The sequence below is a fragment of the Coenobita brevimanus genome, chromosome 55 (genome assembly GCF_032717465.1).
Source record: "Coenobita brevimanus isolate Jiangsu-jjx chromosome 55, ASM3271746v2, whole genome shotgun sequence".
In the NCBI taxonomy this organism is placed as follows: Eukaryota; Metazoa; Arthropoda; class Malacostraca; order Decapoda; family Coenobitidae; genus Coenobita; species Coenobita brevimanus.
In genome coordinates, this window is record NC_137008.1 from 32327650 (window position 1) to 32343882 (window position 16233).

The following is a 16233-nucleotide window of genomic DNA, read 5'->3' on the forward strand; positions in this document are numbered from 1 at the left end:
TGACAGTTTAATATATCACCCTCCACTCGGCAAAAGCGATCATGCAGTACTAAATAGCAACTTCAGGATAGCATATGACATAGTTAACAGCAATGAAAGTTACAAAAAGAGCCTAAACTATAAAAAGGGAAATTATCAAGACCTAAAGAAGTATTTCTTAGAAGCTGATTGGGAAAATGAGCTTAGAGGACAAGATTTAAATGCTGTATATAAAAAATTCTGTGAATATTATGAAATAGGAGTCCGGAAGTACATCCCACAGCACAAAGAAGCAGATAAGAAAATACAGAAATGGTTCAATACAGAATGTAAAAAATCAAAAGAAAGTAGAGATTTGTTGTGGAATAGATACAGAAGACACAATAGTGAAAGGGCATATAATAATTACAAACAGGCAAGAAACGATTATACAAGAATAAGGAGGGAAGCCCAAAAACAGTTTGAGGAGGATATAATAAATAAAAGTAGTGATCAACCGAAGCTATTTTACAGCTATATTAGAAGCAAAACCAAAGTAAAAGATATAATACAATCCATTACGGACGAAGGAATCACCTATACACAAGAGAAAGATATCTGTGAAGCACTAAATAAGAATTTCCAATCAGTTTTTACAAAAGAAAAAAATTTTGAGGGGGACTATGTGGAACACGCATGTCCACACATACTACCAGATATACAAATATCAGAAAAAGTACTACAGGAGGAGTTAAGTAACATAGACAGAGGAAAAGCAAATGGTCCTGATGAAATTTCATGTTGGGTGCTACAAGAATGTGCAAAGGAGTTAAGTAAACCATTATTTTTAAATTTCAAGAAATCCCTGAGTCAAGGTAAACTACCTGATATTTGGAAGAAAGCAAATATTGTCCCCTTATTCAAGAAAGGGAATAGACAAAATCCACTTAACTACCGACCAGTATCACTAACCAGTGTTGTAAGCAAGGTATTAGAAAAGCTTATAAGAAAAGCTTGGTTAAATCATCTAGAGGAACACAATATGATAACAGAAAGACAGTTTGGTTTCAGAAAAGGAAAATCATGTGTTACTAATCTGCTGAGGTACTATGACAGAGTAACAGACACAATACAGGAAAGAGAAGGATGGGTGGACAGTATCTATTTAGATTTCAAGGAAGCATTTGACACAGCACCACACCAAAGACTTTTATGGAAACTGTACCATCAAGGAGGAATTCGAGGCAAACTGTTTTGTTGGATGCAAGATTTTCTCATAGAAAGAGAAATGAAAACAGTATTAAGGGGAAACTACTCATCATGGAAAGAAGTGACTAATGGAGTACCACAGGGTTCAGTGCTGGCACCAATCATGTTTTTAGTGTATATAAATGATATAGACAGTAACACTGGAAGTGAAAGCTATCTAAATATGTTTGCATATGATGCAAAAACGCAAAGGAGTCTAACACAGACTCTTGTAAAGAGCTACAAGAAGAATTAAATAAACTTCATGAATGGAGTAATACATGGCAAATGGAATTCAATGTGGACAAGTGTCATGTAATCAAGTTTGGTAAAAGTGGAAAAAGACCTGATTGGGATTATAAGTTAGGAAATAAAACCCTACACACATCAGAAAGTGAGAAGGATCTAGGTGTGATTATCAATAACAGACTATCTCCGGCTGACCACATCAGTGAGAAGGAACGGAACATGTATACACTGCTTGCAAATATGAGAATAGCATTCACATACATAAATGAAGACATGCTAAGAAGGATAATAACATCATTCATCAGACCAACCCTGGAGTATGCATCAGTAGTCTGGAGTCCTCATCTCAAAAAACACATAGACCTGATTGAAAAAGTTCAAAGGGCCACTACAAGATGGATACCAAGCTTAAGCGATCTAAGCTATGAAGAAAGACTAAATAAACTGAATCTACCAACACTACAGGAGAGAAGGAAAAAAGGTGACATGATAATGCTATATAAATGCATATCAGGGAAGGAGAAAATAGACATAAATGATTACTTAACATATGGGGAAGCATCAGCAAGAGGACACTGTAAAAAAATGCATAAGAAGAGAGGTGATAAGGACGTGAGGAAATTCAGTTTCCCAAACAGAGCAATTGATCATTGGAATGCATTACAGAATGAAATAGTGTGTGCCAAAACAATTCACAAATTTAAAGATATGTACAATAAATATGGTTTAAGAGACGGGACAGTACGAGCTTGATCATTCCTGTAAAGATACAATTAGGTAAGTACAAATACTGTCATCTCTCCCCCCTCGCCCACCTCAGACCAGCTTTCAGAAGCATATCCACACTCAGATCACTCGCCGCTCCATTTGGTCACTTAAAGACAACACACAGCTGCATGCATGGCCTCCTGACATCCACCCTTCTGAATCCTATCTTCCTCGTGAGGACAGAGTCCACCTGGCCTGGCTGAGATGTGGGCACCATCCAGTCCTCTTAAGCTACCAGAAGAGGCTGGATGACTCTGTCGCTGATGCCTGTCCAGGATGCAACACAGCAACCCATACTATTAAGCACATTATGGAAGACTGCATTGCACACAATCACCTACGCCAACAACAGAACATACACTCTTTGAGAGCTCTGAGGGAAAGCCTGGTCTCGGCCAAGGCCTTCTTAAAGGACTCGGGGCTGTTCGGCCAGACTGCCTTGGGAACAACTACTACCACTACTACTACTACCATACGTGCTCCCTACATATCAACAAGTGGGTTGGTGCAGGGTTAGTGCCCCTCCCTGTAAAACAAATAACTCAAAGTCAAATGGCCACCCCTTATGGGACTGTGGCATCTGGCAATAGATAGACAGATACTGATGGATCATCAAGTCCTCTTTTTCTGGTGTTTTCCTTTACATGCTGTGTTAGGAAAAACTCCTGCACAAGGTCCAGGAGCTTTTGATCCCAACAGCTTTCATGGTTTCTTACATCTAGAGTATTCCAATTTATATATATATTGAAATCTCCAGTTAATATAATTCTTTCAGATTTCTCTTCCATTCTATGTAGTAATGTTCTTAAACGCTGAATTCTACTTTCTGCCAGGTCTTCATATTCGCCTCTTTCTGAAGTGTTTGTTTTGGGTGGCATGTATTAATTTCCCACAATTAATTTCCTTTCAGATGTGTTAATCTCTAACGCAATCCGTTCTACTAGTGAGGGTATATCTATTTCTATTTCTTTAACTTGCAGATTTTTCTTTCTTAAGAATATAATTCCTCCTCGTTTTCTTAACTCGTGGATTGCGCAATTACCTTTTTTTATCCCACCCCATGATGCACAAAAAATGAATATTTTTAAGGGTTTTTGTTTATTATAAACTTGAAGATAAACATCCTGGGCATCATCTGGTGAAAAAAACTCTCTCTCTCTGTCTTTGCATAGCGCCATGCGTAAGTTTGTGTAGGGCTGGAGTAGTGAGCAGTGATGCACAGCTACTGGAAGGTCAGCACAGCCTGAGCTGCGGCTCACAATCCACAGGTTAAATTTCTTTCTCTTCCCCACATATAGTATTGTATTCCTCTAAGTTTAGGGTATTGTTTGGAGTTAATTTTGTTTCAGCAAATAATATGTGGATCGTTTTCTTTGGTATAGTCTTCCATCTCTAATAATTTAAACACCATTCCATCTACATTTGAGTTCATCAACTTAATCATCTTGTTTACATACTTGACATAACTTGAGCCTACTACCTTGCTTCTTTTTCTTCCCTTTTGGTTATGTACCACTTTCATACCTGCAACCCAATTACTTCATAAAAAAATTTACTCTTCTCTTCCTCTGATCTTTCCTCGTTCTTTGTTTCTGCCTCCTCCCTCATCTCCTTTAGTATTCACAATTCCTCTTGAGTTAGGCATCTTTTTATCCACACTTTTTTAAATTCCTCTTTTTCCATAAGTTTGTTTGCATTTTTTAGTAGGCTATGTCCTCCACAGTGTTTACACTCTGGAAGGTTACTTTCAGAATCCTTGACTTATTTCTCTCATATTTCCCTAGTCTTTTGGGTTCCTCTATGTCTTTATCACAGATTTCCTCTGATACTTCCTTCCAAATGTTCATTACATTTGCCATCTCCTTTCTGTCTCTAGAAATTTTGTTTTTTATTTCTTCTTCATCTATACCAGTGATTACTATAGATTTGTTGATATTTGCTGAATCTTTGACCAATTTTGGTTGTTTTTAAATATTTCTTTCACTTCTTTTCTAATCCTTTTTTCTTCGACTCTTGTTGCTGTCTTTCCTTGCTTTCACCAATTCAGCCTACGTAGTTTCCACAGCATCTTTGTAACTTTGCATTGCTTCATTAACCTGGGTTATCTTCTCTTCAGTATCACTGATTTGGTCTATCAGACTACTTGCTGGGCTATCTGTATCTCTATCATTCTGAACTCCTCCATAATACTCTCACAGTTGACAACCACACTTGCCATTTTACTAATCTTCCTTCTAAGTGAACCCACTTCAACTGACAGCTCATCTATTGTTATGTCTTTTAAGTTTAATTACTTTACTAATTTTTAATTTTCTTCCTTCTGCATGTGCAATTTCTTCTTAATTTCATCCATTCACTCTGAAAAACCTTTTCCAGTTAATTCATGCTCTCTGCTAGTTTGTTATATGTTTCCATTTCAACCAGTTCCTGGTAGAAATCATCATCCTGTTTTCTACTTTTATCCCTTTTCTTAACTCCTTCCATATTCACTTTCCTAAAGATGGTGCTCATCTTGTGGTATTACTTAGAAAGATACTACTTACTGTTAAGCATCTCCTTGCTATTTGCCTCGAGACAGACGAAAGTCAGCTGATGATGCATTGATCAGCACATTCTTGCAATAATTGGTTGTATTCTGTTATTTAGAAAACACTTTTCCTTATACCTGCTCAACTATATTAGAACACCATTTAGTTTAACCTAGTACAGAGCTTCATTCGTATTAAGACTATTTAGGTGAGGCCAGTTGTGGCCAAGGGTGGCCAGCATGGAGCGAGGAAACAGATGTGTTGACTTTGACCCTGCCTGTATGTGTATTTACCTACTTGTAGTATACAGGAATTGAGCAATGCTCGTGTTGTCCTGTCTCCATATCCACATTTATCAAGTCTACCTTTACACACATGAATGTTTTTCTCATGCACCACCTCTTTGTCTAAGTTGTTCCAAATACTTATGTATTTACCTAATATACCTAATAGTGATATACACGGAATGTGCTATGCTCATGGGTTTCCGTTGCTGTTTCTCAATAAGTCAAATTTAGCTTTAAACTCGTTTAAGTTTTTAGACTGCACGATCTCTTTGTCCAGGCTATTCCATAAGTCTATACTTCTGTAAGGAAAGCTATATTTCCTGATATCCTTCAAGCAGCTTCACTTTTTCAATTTCATTCCGTGTCCTCTTGTTGCTCTCCCATCCCATACAAACAGATCTTCTTTGTCAATTTTATCTACTCCCACCATGGTCCTGAACTCTGCAATCAAGGCTCCCCTCTTTCTCCTTCTCTAAGGAAGGCAAATACAGTTTTTCCAGCCTCTCTCTGTATGACAGGTCTGCCAGACTGGGGACCATCTTGGGTGCTGTTCTTTGTATTCTCTCAATCTTGTTTATATCTTTCTTTTTGTGTGGGGACCACACAACCGCTGCATATTCTAACCTGGGGTGGATCATGGCCACTATCAATTTTTTCATCATCTACTCATCCATATAATGAAATGCTACTCTTATGTTAGTCAGGAGTTTATAAGTCTCTCCAACTATCTTGTTAATGTGCTTTTCTGGTGACAAACTATCTTGGACCAGCACTCCCAAATCTTTCTCTTCTCTTATTTTTGTGATTAATTCATTACCCACCAAATAATTCAGTGATGGCCTCCTGGTACTTTTACCCATTTCCAATATTTTACATTTCTTTACATTAAATTTCATTTCCCACGTCCGGCTCCAATCATGTATCCTATTAAGATCCTCCTGCAGCATTTTACAATCCTCCTCAACCTCTACCTTCCTCAAGATCTTTACATCATCAGCAAACAAACTTGCACAACTGTTCACTCCATCTTCCATACCATTTAAGTAAATCAGGAACATTACTGGCACCAACACCGAGCCTTCAGGAACTCCACTTGTTACTTCCCTCCATCCAGACATCCTATCCTTTATTACTGTCCTCGTTTGTCGGTCTCTCAAAAAGTCTCTCATCCATTCCAGAAGTTTCCCCTTTAGTCCTCCTATATATTCTAGTTTCCACATTAATCTCTTCTGAGGTACTTTGTCAAAGGCCTCCTCTAGGTCTAAGTACACACAATCCACCCAACCATCTCTCTCCTGTACCACATCAATCGCTTTTGAGTAAAAGCTCAACAAGTTAGAAACACATGACCTTCCACTTCTGAATCTGAACAGACATTCAGCCAAAATATTCATCTCTTCTAGATATTTTATCTATCTGTCTTTCATGATTCTCTCGCACAATTTTGCAACCATGCTGGTTAGAGACACTGGTCTATAATTCAAGGGTTCTTCCTTGTTTCCTCCCTTATAAACTGGTACCACATTTGCTCTCTTCCATTCTTGTGGCACTTTCCCCTTTTCCAGAAAACACACAATTCAACTGTGAATTTTATCCGCCAGTTGTTCTCTGCATTCCTTCAGTAGAAATTCCATCAGGTCCTGGGGCTTTCCTTACAGCTTGAGTTTCCAGTAATTTAAACACTTCCTGTACCTCCACTTTTATATCTTTTATCACCGGCACATTTCTAATCACTCCCTCCCCTTCCACAAACTCTTTTTCATTAGTGAAAACCGATTGGAAACATTTGTTCATTATTTCAGCTTGCACTGCTGCATCTTTATAGACCTCTCCTTTTACTTTCAGTTTGGTGATTCCTTCCTTTTGTTTCAGTTTGCCATTAACAAATCTATAAAACAGTTTGGGTTCATCCTTGCATTTGTCTATTATACCTTTTTCAAAATTCCTTTCTTCTTCTCTACGTATTCTTGTGTATTCATTTCAAATTCTTTTATATTCATCCTTTGTTCTGTTGTTACCTCTCTTTCTCCGGTTGTTCCACGCCTCATCTCTCTTTTTTTTTTGCTATCATACATCTTCTATTAAACCACTCCTTTTTCCTGTTTTCTTTCCCTCTTACTCTTGGTACAAATTTTTCCACTCCCAAATTATAGACGTCTAGAAAGATATCCCACTTCCTCTGTATCTCTCTTGTTTCTCTGAATTTTCTCCAATCCGCATTTTCAAAAAAGTTTCTCAATCCTGTAAAATTTGCTTTGCCAAAGTTGTATCTTCCCTGTCTATGAAGCCTGTCTCTTGGCTCGACATTCCCTATTATCATCTGGAACTCAATGACCACATGATCACTTTTTCCTATAGGACAGAAATATTTCAATGATTCTATTACATCGGGTTCTTTGGTAAACAGTAAATCTAACCTTGCTGGTGTGTCCTCACCTCGAAACCGTGTCTCTTCTTTGACCCATTGCGTCATCACATTATTCATTATTATATTTAATAATCTAGTGCCCCACGAATTCTCGCTGCCTCCTGAGTACCATTCCTCCCAGTTCACCTCTTTACAGTTAAAGTCACCCATCAAAATTATATTATTGCTTTTCTCAATTATTTTTTGTAAATAGCTAACCATATCCAACAACATCTCCTGGGATTCGTCATCATTCCATGCTCTCGTCTTAGGGGGAACATATACTACCGCCATATCTCTCTTCACATTCTCTCCAGTTTCTAATTTCATATATATCACTTCAGCCCTGCCTTCTCCCATTTCCAAGGTATCTACATTTATGTTGTTCTTCACTGCTATCATCACTCCTCCTCCCGTTTTTTTCTATTCTGTCTTTTCTCCACAGTTTGTATTTACCATCTCCCAAATGAACATCAATATCTTCTCGTAATTTGGTCTCTACAAAGCATATGACATCAGGTTCATGTTCTCTCAAGAAATCGCTAATTTCAAGCCTTGCTGATATTAAACCATCAATATTAGTATATATCACCTTCAAATTATTTTTGATGATTTTTATCATCTCTTCTCTCCGTCAGTACCACTTCCTCAACTTCTGATCTTTCACAGATATCTCCCTTAGTTTCCTTCACTACTATCTATCTATCTATTGCCAGAAACCTCAATCCGGTTTGGGGTGGCCACAAACAAATCGCCTCCAAGTCGCCCTGTCCCCCGCCATTTCACTGCCCTGCTCCCAACTCACACCCCCCTCTCTCATATACCTCTCCACCCCATCCCTCCATCTCATCCTTGGCCTCCCCCTCCCTCTTCCCCCCTCCACCTCACTCAAATACACTCTCTTCGTCAGTCTTTCACTCTCCATCCTCTCCACATGGCCAAACCACCTCAGTGTGTTCCTCATAACGCTTCCTATCACATCCACATCAACACCACAACACTCTTTTATATCCTCATTCGTCAGCCTGTCTCTCCATGTGACTCCACAGGCTCCTCTTAAATAACTCATTTCCACTGCTCTCACTCTTGACTTGTGTCCTTCCAACAACGTCCAAGCTTCACTTCCATATGTTAGAGTTGGTATCACAATACTGTCGTGTAGTAACTTTTTCACTTCCATGCTCACTTCCCTGTTTCTTATCACTGCTTTCAAAAAACCAGCAACCTTTCTTCCCTGCTGTACCCTTTCAAGCACTTCACCCTCCAAACCTCCATCCTTACTCATCACACTACCCAAGTACTTAAACGTACTCACATTTTTCAATTCCTCACCATCCAACCTCGCTGTACATTCACTGACTTCACCTCTCTCAAAGACCATCACTTTACTCTTCCCTACATTCAAATTTAGATTCCGTTTATTACACACTCTCCTAAACTCATCCACCAAGCCTTGCAGCTCCCCTTCGTCTTCACTCAACAACACAGTATCATCTGCAAACAACAGTACAAGGAGTTTCCAAACACTATCCTTTCTCACCAGGGCCACTCCAACATCCACTACCCTACCTTGTACCTCTTTTATTACCCCATCCACGTACAGACTGAACAACCATGGAGACATGACACATCCCTGTTTCAACCCAACTTTCAAAGAGAAAAATTCACTTAGTTCACCATCCACACGCACTGCAGCCTTCGCACCATCGTACATACTCTTCACAGCATTCAACAACTTCCCATCTACTCCATATATTCTTAATACTTTCCACAATCCTTGTCTACCCACCCTGTCATATGCTTTCTCCAAATCCATGAAAGCCGCATACAACTTCTTTCTCTTCTCTAAAAACTTTTCCACTAAAGATCTAAGAATGAATATCTGATCTACACAACCTCTTCCCTTCCTAAAGCCTCCCTGTTCTTCTCCAACTAATTTCTCTGTTCTTTCTCTAACTCTGTCAATAAGTATCCTACCATACACTTTTCCTATTATACTAAGAAGACAAATGCCCCTATGATTACCATACACTTCTTTTTCCCCTTTTCCTTTGTACAAGGGAATAATTATACCTGACTTCCAATCCTCCGGGACTCTACCTTCCTCCCAGGCCAATCTGCACATCTTCCACATTCATTCTACTACTATCTCTCCCCCATACTTCAGCATTTCACCACACACTCCATCAATTCCTGGGGCTTTCCCCAATTTAACTTTCTTCATTGCTACTACTTCACTACTATTTCCTTAAATACCACTTCCTTACTTTCATATCCATCACTCTCCAAAAAAAGTATTACATTCTTCCTCTGTCCTCTTATCATTTTTTTCCTTTACTTGTTCCTTAGATGATTTTAAAACTTCTCTTTCTTCTTCATTCAAATCTTTTCTTATTATAATATTTTCCATCCCTGCCACTTTGCTTAATTTCCAGGTCACTTTAAGTACACTCAATCCTTAAGTAACACGTGGTTGAGTAACACGTTTTTGTTCTAACGCGGTCAGCATAATGAGACAAGTCATGTCAACACGCGGAAAAACTCGAGCTCACGCGGGAAGTCAGCTGGCCTGGGGACGAAATTTGAAAGCCGCGCGCTATGACGTCACCCTCTAACCTCTGGGTACATTTCCTGGGCGCATATTTCCATTCTGTATGGGTATTTATCTCAGTACCACAGCCAGCCACCTCAGCCAAACAGCCCTAGTGAGATGGGATAGGTTAGGGTAGGTTAGGTTGCTGAAATTTTGCCTGGGAAGCACAGTGGACATATTTTCATGAAAAACCTATGGTTAGTTTTGAAACGAATGGGCAAGCATTGTTCCTGGCTGAGGGTTCCTGTTGTTTTTTATGAATACGCATACAGAATGGAAATATGTTTTCTGGGCAAGCTCAAGGCCGAACGGTTTGACAAAATTTATGGGTTTCGGAAATTTCAGGGGACAAAATGGAACGACAATGTATGCTAAAAAAAAAAAAAAAAAAAAAAAAAAAAAAAAAAAATCCTTGCGTTCTCGTAAGTTACAGTTCAGTTCCACATTCTTCGTTTGATTTCATGCTTCCCAACACATTTTGGACCAACTGGGCATATGGTTATCAGTCCTTTCTCATGCCTCATCTAGTTCTTACCCACAATTATCATGGATTTTGCAGTTTTAAGGAACGAAATGGAACGAAAATGTTTGCTAATTAGAGGAAAAGTTACTCTTTCGTCCATGTGTTATCGTAGCATTCAGTTCCACATTCTTCGTTCGATTTAATGCTTCCCAACACTTCCAACTAACTGAGCATACTGTTATCAATCCTTTCTCATGCTTCACCTAGTTCCACCCCACACTCATAATGGGTTTCGCTGTTTTAGGGGACGAAATGGAACGAAAATGTTTGCTAATTAGAAAAAAATACTTTCGTCTATGTGTTCTTGTTGGTGTTCAGTTCCATATTTTTCGTTCGGTTTCGTGCTTCCCAACACATTTAGGACCGACTGAGCATACGGCTATCAAGTCCTTCCTCGCGTCTCACAGACTCTACTTCACAGTCATATGGGTTTCGAGTTTTAGGAGACGAAACTGAACGAAAATGTTTGCTAATCACACACACACATACACACACACACACACACACACACACACACACACACACACACAAAATACTTCTGCTTGTGTAAGTGAGCATTCAGTTTCACATTCTTCGTTCTTCTTCCTGATAGTCTTATGTTTGTCGAATTACTCTGGGAGGTAAATAAACGTTTCATACTAAATCTGTTTCTCCCGTCGTTTTAAGTTCTATTCAGCTGTCAACTTGTTTGACACATCAGGGTTACGGCGAAATTAGGGCCTGTCCTAACCTAAGTGTTTAAACTTGACCTAACCTAGCTTAACTATAACTTATAATTTAACCTAACCTAACCTAGCATCCAGTTGGGAAGTTGGGAGACGAAAATCACCTTTGAGTACATCGAGACAATCATGTTATGGCTTAAGGAACGTGATGATAAAAAGTGGGAAATTTTTCAACAGGAAAAGGTAATTTACCATCCTGAAAATAGTCAGAAAAATACAGAAAACAAACTGGAGGAATATGAACTGAATTGGTAAGGTTCTTCCACTGCTTTAAGCGTACAAATACCAAAATGGCAAAAGAAAAAAAGAAAAACCATAGCATAAAAGAAAGCACCATCATAACGATTTGGAAGGACAAGGAGAAGATAAAGATCGTGCGTAGGAAGTGATGCAATCCTGGCGGCTGTGAAGGTTTATATGTTGTCCTGAAACTAACTGAGAAGCTTATAGGGCGTTATGTGGAGCGTCAGAGAAAGCATACTCTCACTTTTACCCCTTTTTACCATCTTACCCCACGTATTTACCTACACCTATACGCACCATCAGGTAAAACACTGAAAGAGATATAACTGTTGTAATTAAAAACATCAGTGGTATTAAAAATGGCATTAACAAAAACAGAAGTTGGACTGGGTCAACACCACCTCCACTGAGTACCCTGTTGTTGATACGTAGCTCCACGGTATTTTACTCCCGCCCCCCAACCCCAAAGTTGTTGTCAAAGTTTCGCCTTCTCGTATCATGTGGCCTTCGGGAGAGACGTTAGGCCGTTTAGTTAGACTAAAATTTATGGGTCTGGCTGTTTTAGGGAAAAAAATGGAGCGAAAATGTTTGCAAACCAGAAAAAAGGTACTCTCTCATCCATGTGTTCTCCTGAGTTAGCGTTCCGTTTCACATTCTTCGTTCGGTATCGCTCTTCCCAACACATTTCGAACTGATTGAGCAGTTTAGCCGTATGTTTAGTTTATCAGAAATGCGTTGGGAAACGCGATATCAAACAAAAAATGTGAAACTGAACGCTAACTCACGAGAACACACGGATTAAAGTAATTTTTTCTTGTTAGCACAAATTTTCGTTCTATTTCGTACTCTAAAACTGCCAGACTCGTAAATTTTTGTCTAACCATATGGCCTAAGGTCTCTCCTGAAAGCCACATGATATGAGAGCTGGCGAAACTTTGACAACAACATTGGAGTTGGGGGATGGGAGGAAAATACCGGGGAGCTACGTATCAACAAAAGGGTACCCATCCCAACTTTTATTTTTGTTAATGCTATTTTTAATACCATTGATGTTTTTAATTACAACAATTATATCTCAATGTTTTACCTGATGGTGGGTGCAAGTGGGGGTAATTTACGTGGGGTTAGGTGGTAAGAAGGGGTAAAAGTGAGAGTTTTGGAAAGTTGCCAGAATACATTGTACCATTATACATGTAAACATATTGTCTGAGTGACGCGGATTTGGGTACCACGGTCCTTGTCCAGTCCCTATTGCCCGCAATACTCAAGGATTGAGTGTATATCATCCATTACACTCTCTGCTGACAACTTGACTCTCATTGGTCTTGTTTCCCCTTTCTTATAAGGCCCTATTCTCTTTGCTTCTTCAATTTCTTTTACCCACTTGTCTCCTTCGGCATCAATCTTGCCTAATATTCCTCTCACCAGGTTCATGTCTTTCTCAAGTCTCACGGATCTAACCTTTTCTTCCTCCTCCGTTTCCAAATATTACCACGCATCTGTTCCTTTCTACAGTTTCTCTCACTATTTTCCCTTTTTTCTTCAGTATTTTTACTACATTTTCTTCCAATTTTATCTTGTTCATTTCCCTTTCTTCCTGGATGATTTCTCGTAAGCTGACCACTTCTTTCTGTTCTTCTTCTACGTATGCCCACTTTGCCATATGCTCTTCCAAGACACTGCTCACCTTCTCCGTTTTATTAGTACTCTCTTCTAGTTTTCTCCTCAATTCAATATTTTCACGCTTCAAATTTCTGATCTCTTCATTCGCCGTCTCATTAGACTGGATCAGACTCTGTATAGTAATCTTCGTATTCTCAGACACATCTTTTAACACTAGCTTCTCCACTTTCTTTTCAAGTTCACCAATCCTCATAATCAATGTTTTAACCAGATCCAAGACATTAGTATTTCTATCAAATCCTGGAAATTTGAGTCCCTTAGTGTATACATTTTCGGCCATGTTTGAGGCTGGTTACAACTTACAGTACCAAAACAGCTGTTACTGAAAATACTACAAACATTCATGTATACTCTTGCCAATAAATCTTTACATTTTTGGTAGTCTATATTAACTTACAGTACCGTAGAACCTCTCTCATTCGGACTATATGGGAGGAAGGGTTGTCCGAATTAGCAGATTGTCCGGACCATAAGGGTAATCTCCAGTTCATACCAAAAACTATCTACATATGGTATGTTTGTTAATTATTAACATATGTGGCATATCTCAACCCTACGTAACTGCAAAAGATGAAAGGATACTAAAATAACCAAACTAATCATGTGCGACAGTTTTGTATTGCATAATTTACAGCTAAGGCCATGACAAGAGACTAGCCTACATTTTAAATTGTAGTAAGTGACTAAGGCCCGTGTAGGCAAAAAAATAAATTAATTAATTAACAGTAATATTTGGAATAAAAATAAAACTTATGTAGGCAAAAAATACATTGTCACCTTTGGCATATTGATAACCCCTATATGGGCAAGAAGCTAATGTTTGATGTACAAGTAAAGCACATTTAAGTACAAAAAATAACCTACAGTAATCACTAAAAACTGCAGAATATTCTGACCCATTTTTGTGTAAGCAAACTCCTCCATTTAACACCTTTATTCATTGCAGAAGCTACACTTGCATTAAGGGGTATGGTAAGGAGGATTAACTTTTGAAATACAGCATAAAAATATAAATGGTTGGTGAACTAGTTGATGGAACGAATGCTAGCGTGTGTTTAAACAGGCGCCCATGTTGGGACCTAACATGATCCGAGACTAAACGAATGACGATCACTTTCCGCTCCGATACTGAAAATGACTTTAGAATTACTTTCAACATATTTTTGGAGCTTATTATTTTTAAATTTTGTCTGAATTAACAGAAATCCGGATTAAAGGGGTCCGGACCAAAGAGGTTCTACTGTATTTTAAACTGAAAACAAGACCATAGGAGACAGGACAAACATAATTCCTGAAAACTACTTAAGGTTTGTAGCGGTTGTTGGGCCTCGGCCTGGGAGCAGTCAAGAGAAGTCCGTTCGCTGTGGCTGTTCGCTCGTGTGTGTGTGTGTGTATGTGTGTGTGTGTGTGTGTGTGTGTGTGTGTGTGTGTGTGTGTGTGTTCTTACCTAATTGTATCTTTACAGGAATGAGTCAAGCTTGTACTGTCCCGTGTCTTAAACCATATTTATCGTACGTATCATTAAATTTGTGAATTGTTTTGGCACACACTATTTCATTCTGTAGTGCATTCCACTGATCATTTGCTCTATTTGGGAAACTAAATTTCCTTACGTCTTTATCACCTCTCTTCTTATGCAATTTTTTGCAGTGTCCTCTTGCTGATGCTTCCCGATAGGTTAAGTACTGTAAATATTTATGTCTATTATCTCCTTCACTGATATGCATTGATATAGCATAATCATGTCACTTCTATTCCTTCTCTCCTGTAATGTTGGTAGATTCATTTTATTTAGTCTTCCTTCGTAGCTTAGATCCCTTAAGCCTGGTACTCATCTTGTAGCGGCCCTTTGAACTTTTTCAATCAGGTCTATGTGTTTTTTGAGATGAGGACTCCAGACTACTGATGCATACTCCAGGGTTGGTCTGAACTATCTATCTATCTATTGCCAGACGCCTCAATCCCGTTCAGGGTGGCCACAAACAAATCACCTCCACATTGCTCTGTCCCCCGCCATTTCACCGCCCTGCTCCCAACTCACACACCCCTCTCTCATATACCTCTCCACCCCATCCCTCCATCTCATCCTTGGCCTCCCCCTCCCTCTCCCACCCACCATCCCACTCACATACACCCTCTTCGTCAGTCTTTCACCCTCCATCCTCTCCACATGGCCAAACCACCTCAGTGTATTCATCCTAACGCTTCCTATCACATCCACATCCACACCACAACGCTCCTTTATATCCTCATTTGTCAGCCTGTCTCTCCATGTGACTCCACAGGCTCCTTTTAAATAACTCATTTCCACTGCTCCCACTCTTGACTTGTGTCCTTCCAACAACATCCAGGTTTCACTTCCATACGTTAGAGTTGGTATCACAATACTGTCATGTAGTAACTTTTTCACTTCCATGCTCACTTCCCTGTTTCTTATCACTGCTTTCAAGGAACCAGCAACCTTTCTTCCCTGCTGTACCTTTTCAAGCAATTCACCCTCCAAACCTCCATCCTTACTCATCACACTACCCAAGTACTTAAACGTACTCACACTTTCCAATTCCTAACCATCCAACCTTGCTGTACATTCACTGACTTCACCTCTCTCAAAGACCATCACTTTATTCTTCCCTATATTCACCTTTTGATTCCGTTTCTTACACACTCTCCTAAACTCATCCACCAAGCCTTGCAGCTATCCTTCGTCTTCACTCAACAACACAGTATCATCTGCAAACAACAGTACAGGGAGTTTCCAAACACTACCCTCTCTCACCAGGGCCACTCCAACATCCACTACCCTACCTTGTACCTCTTTTATTACCCCATCCATATACAGATTGAACAACCATGGAGACATGACACATCCCTGCTTCAACTCAACCTTCAAAGAGAAAAATTCACTCAGTTCACCATCCACAAGCACTGCAGTCTTCGCACCATCGTACATACTCTTCACAGCATTCAACAACTTCCTATCTACTCCATATATTCTTAATACTTTCCACAATCCTTGTCTAT

At 39.2% G+C, this 16233-nt stretch overlaps 1 protein-coding gene across 3 annotated transcripts in view; it reads right to left on the reverse strand.

Annotated features, from left to right (window-relative positions):
* Positions 1-16233, reverse strand: part of TyrRS-m (Tyrosine--tRNA ligase, mitochondrial) — an 817527-nt gene that overhangs the window by 526995 nt on the left and 274299 nt on the right. The window lies entirely within an intron of this gene.